Source organism: Moschus berezovskii, chromosome 17, assembly GCF_049115385.1.
Source record: "Moschus berezovskii isolate FMDL1 chromosome 17, NW_MosBer_1.0, whole genome shotgun sequence".
NCBI lineage: Eukaryota > Metazoa > Chordata > Mammalia > Artiodactyla > Moschidae > Moschus > Moschus berezovskii.
This window is the reverse complement of record NC_142476.1, coordinates 65,174,355-65,179,729: the sequence shown is the minus strand read 5'-3', so window position 1 is coordinate 65,179,729 and position 5,375 is coordinate 65,174,355.

Below are 5,375 nucleotides of genomic sequence, written 5' to 3'. Positions count from 1 at the left end.
GTCCATCACCAGCTCCCGGAGTCTACCCAAACTCATGTCCATTGAGTCGGTAATGCCATCCAACCATCTCATCCTCTGTCGTCCCCTTCTCCTCCTGCCCTCAATTTTTCCCAGCATCAGAGTCTTTTCAAATGAGTCAGCTCTTCGCATCAGGTGGCCAAAGTATTGGAGTTTCAGCTTCAACATCAGTCCTTCCAATGAATGTTCAGCAGTGATTTTCTTTAGGACAGACTGGCTGGATCTCCTTGCAGTCCAAGGGACTCTCAAGAGTCTTCTCCAGCACCACAATTCAAAAGCATCAATTCTTTGGAGCTCAACTTTCTTTATAGTCCAACTCTCACATCTATACATGACTACTGGGAAAACCATAGCCTTGACTAGATGGACCTTTGTTGACCAAATAATGTCTCTGCTTTTTAATATGCTGTCTATACAGTAACTGTCTCATGTTAAATTGACTTGACTGTCTTTAATCTAGGGAATCAAAAGCTCACCCATTTGCTGTCTCCACTCAGCCTCAGATTAACTTTGTGAGATAAAGAAGGAAGGTATAAATAATGAAACTAGAAACACAGAGATCTAAATATGCATAGGTTCATCCTGTGCTTGAGATCATCATCCTGCAACGGAGTAAAAATCCTGCTGATGGTGTAAAAACCACACTTACAACTCAGAACTCCTAAAAGTTCAAATATTTGTTTTAGTTACAAGTATTTGTTTTGATCAGGAAATGTCTCCAAAACAAGCATTGGTTTCAATAATTGAAACAAAGCAATCATTTATTATGAAATTTTCATTTAAAAAAAAAGATGTGTAAGAAATATAGCGGCACAGATCCAATATACATAAACAGAGGATAATTTAAGTGGGCTTACTGGCAGGAAGTGGTTTAAATTGTTTCCAAAGTTTTATTTTGCTGTTTAGCTCAGGGGTCAGCCTGCCCTAAATGTTAACTAGTTGACCACATGTGGGGAGATAAGGGAGCAGGAAGGCTTTCCACATGTCCATTTCAAGCCAAACAAAACTGCGCATAACTAGTGGATTCACCGAATAGACGAAGGCAGTAATGATTCACTTTTTAAAAGATTTTCTATGGATTTCCTTTATAATGAAAAAGCATGATTCCATTTACAGAAATTCAATTTCAATCCAATCTACCGAGAAAGTATCTAACTCTAATAATATAAGGTAAAAGGTGAATTCATTTCAGATCAAATTGGAACAGGTTCTATCTATGAAGATATAGCTTCCCTGGTGGTTCAGCTGGTAAAGAATCTGCCTGCAAGGCGGGAAACCTGGGTTCAATAACTTCGAAGAATTTTATGATCTGAAACAATGATAGGTAAGATGACCAACAGTTTACAGACCCATGAGTGAGGAAAAGATGCCAACTCTAATAAGCTACCCACAGCACTTCCAGTTTATTTCCTTGCTTTAGTTGTTACCTGCTTTTCCTCAGCCCTTAGTCATGCCTGTCTTTCTCTGCAGTTTCTACCATGCAACAAAGTTAAATTTTAGTTAGTTTGCAAGTTAGATTCCAAACCAAAGCTGAAAAACAAAAGCTATATTGGAGATTTTAAGATTAAGCCCCCCCCCCACCAAAAAAAAAATAGAGAAAGCTTCAAAATTCAGTGATTTTTGCACCTTTATCTTTGTCATAAGCTATTACAAGGATGGGCTTCCAAGGTGGCTCAGTAGTAAAGAATCTGCCTGCCAATGCAGGAGACGTAGATTCGATTCCTGGGTCAGGAAGATCCCCTGGAGGAGGGATAGGCTACCCACTCCAGTATTCTTGGGCTTCCTTCATGGCTCAGCTGGTAAAGAATCCACCTGCAATGTGGGAGACCTGGGTTCAATCCCTGGGTTGGGAAGATCCCCTGGAGAAGGGAAAGGCTACCCACTCCAGTATTCTGGCCTGGAGAATTCCATGGACTGTATAGTCTACAGGGTCACAAAAAGTCGGACACAACTGAGTGAGTTTCACTCACAGAGAATCCCTTGGACAGAGGAGCCTGGCGGACTACAGTCGATAGGTTCACAAAGAGCCAGACACGATTGAAGCAATTGAGCAGGCACATAGGTTATATATGAAAGTTGTTAGAAGAGTAAATCCTAAGAGTTCTCACCACAGGAAAAAAAATTTTCTATTTCTTTCATTTTGTACATACATGAGATGATGGATGTTCACTAAATTTATTGTGATTGTCATTTCATGATGTATGTAAGTCAAGTCATTATGCTGTACACATTAAACTTATACAGTGATGTATGCCAACTCTATCTCCAGAAAATTGGAAAGTAGGAAAAAAAAAAGATAGTACAAACTCTCGTATGCTCTTCATCTGGATTCACCAAGTGTTAACATTGGTCATATTTGCTTTATTCATCTCTTTCTCTATCTACATATTGAACCACTGAAGAGCAAACAGAGACATCGTGACCCATTTACCCCTAAATATTTCAATGTGTATTTCCTAAGAAGAAGGACATTCTCTTACAAGACCACAATAAAATGATTCAAATCAGGAAGCTTAATATGATTACAATTTAAACACAATATGATAGCAATTTAAATTTAAATACAATTAAAGATTACAAATTTTGCTAATTCTCACAGTAGTGTTCTCACTACTGTTCTTCCTAATCCATGATCCAGTCCAGGATGACCGATGCATTTAGTTGTCTTGTTGCTTTAGTCTCTTTTAATCTGATACAAATTCATAGTCTTTCATGACAGTAATCATCTTTAAGATTATGGGGGGACTTACCTGGTAGTCTGGTGGTTAAGAATCCGCCTACCAATGCAGAGGACATGGTCTCGATCTTTGGTCCAGGAAGATTCCACATTCCATCATGGGGCAACTACTGAAGCCCTCAAGCTTTAGAGTCTGTGCTCTGCAACAAAAGCCACCTCAATGAGAAGCCCTCACACCTCAACTAAAGAGTAGTCCCCATCTGTCACAACTAGAGAAATACCATGAGCAGCAACAAAGACCCAGCACAGCCAAAAATAAAAATAAATAAATAAAATTTTAAAAAGATGATGGGGTAGTTACCTAGATTTGTCCACCTCAAACACAGATTATGAATTTTTGGTAGGAATACCACATTATGCTATGTCCTTTTCAAGCTATCATATCAGGTGCTGCTGCTGCTGCTGCTGCTGCTAAGTCACTTCAGTCGTGTCCGACTCTGGGTGACCCCATAGACGGAAGCCCACCAGGCTCCCCCATCCCTGGGATTCTCCAGGCAAGAACACTGGAGTGGGTTGCCATTACATTATGTCAATTCCACTCATAACTCATGAAGTTAATTTTGATCATTTGGTTATGGTGGGGTCCACCAAATCTCTCTATTGCAAACTTCTTTTTATCTTGTAATTGATAATTAATTTGGGGGGGTTATTTTGAATCTATATAAATATTATTTTCCAGATCACACCCTTCCTTTCTCATTTTAGCATCTTTTGATGATTCTTGCCTAAATCAATTTTTTATGGAGACATAATTTACATATTATAAATTTCGCTATTTTTAAAAATGTTTATTTTTTCCTTCATTTGGCTGGGTTGTTAGAACACAAGCTCTTTCATTGTGGCCCTGGCTTTAGTTGTGGCACGCGACTTCAGAGTGCACAAGTTCCATAATTGCAGCATACAGGCTTAGTTGCCCAAGCATGTAGGATCTTGTTCCCTGACCAGGGAAGGAACCCGAGTCATCTGCATTGGAAGGTGGATTCTTAACCACTGGACCACCAAGGAAGTCTCAAAATTCACTATTTTAAAGTGTACGATTCAGAGGTGTACCCATCACCATTGTCTAATTCCAGAACATTTACATCACCCCAGAAAAAAACCCTACACTCCTTAGCAATCATCCCCCTTTCCTCCGCTGTTTCCAGCCGCCAAGAACCATTAATCTACTTTCTGTCTTTATTGTTTTGGCTATTTCAGGCATCTCATATCGATGGATTCATACAATATGTGGTCCTTTGGGTCTTGCTTCTTTAATTGAAAACATTTTTAAGGCTCATTCATATGGCAGTTTTAATCAATCCTACATTCCTTTTTGCCTAAATCAATCATTAGTATGGTTCTTGAAAACTGATGATATTCTACATTGTTTCATCTCCACTTACTATTGTTGTTGTTCAGTTGCTCAGTCGTGTCCAACTCTTTGCGACCCAATGGACTGCAGCACACCAGGCTTCCCTGTCCTTCACTATCTCCCTGAGTTTGCTCAAACTCATGTTCACTGAGTCCATGATGCCATCCAACCATCTTGTCCTGTCTCCTCCTTCTCCTCCTGCCTTCAATCTTTCCCATCATCAGGGTCTTTTCTAATGAGTCAGCTCTTCACATCAGGTGGCTAAAGTATTGGAGCTTCAGCTTCAGCATCAGTCCTTCCACTGAGTATTTGGGTTTGATTTCCTTTAGAATGGACTGGTTTGATCTCCTTGCAGTGCAAGGGACTCTCAAGAGTCTTCTCCAGCACCACAGTTCTAAGGCATCAATTCTTCGGCACTCAGCCTTCTTTGTGGTCCAACTCTCACATCCCTACGTGACTACCACAAAAACCATAGCTTTGACTATACAGACCTTTGTCAGCAAAGTCTGACTCTGTTTTTTGACACTGTCTAGTTTTGTCACAGGAGAAGGCAATGGCAAGCCACTCCAGTACTCTTGCCTAGAAAATCCCATGGACAGAGAAGCCTGGTGGGCTACAATCCATGGGGTTGCTACTAGTCAGACAAGACTGAGCGACTTCACTTTCACACATTGGAGAAGGAAATGGCAACCCACTCCAGTGTTCTTGACTGGAGAATCCCAGAGATGGCGGAGCCTGATGGGCTGCCGTCTATGGGGTCGCACAGAGTCGGACACAACTGAAGCGACTTCGCAGCAGCAGCAGGAGCAGCGGTTTTGTCACAGCTATTCTTCCAAGGAGCAAGTGCCTTTTAATTTCATGGCTGCAGTCACTGTCCTCAGAGATCTTGGAGGCCAAGAAAAGTCTGTCACTATTTCCATTGTCTCCCCATGTATTTGCCATGAAGTGATGGGACCAGATGCCATGATCTTACGACACTTACTAGTTAACATTATTTTTATCTCCCTTTATGAGGGAAGAACTTTAGGAAAAATTGCACTGTGAAGTGAATTTCAGACAGGGTTCCCCTGCCCTCAAGTTGTTTCCAAACTTAGATGAAAGGGCTTACAGTGACCACCCTTCCAAGGGTTTACGGGATCTTCTCTCCTTCCCACTTGATCTAGCATCAAAGTGTCTCTCTCTGCCCGTCACCCCATAGGCTCCTCCCCCTCCTCCAGGTGCCCCTCCCGGCAGCTCAAGAGAAGGAAGTGACGCACCGGAAGTGTCCCT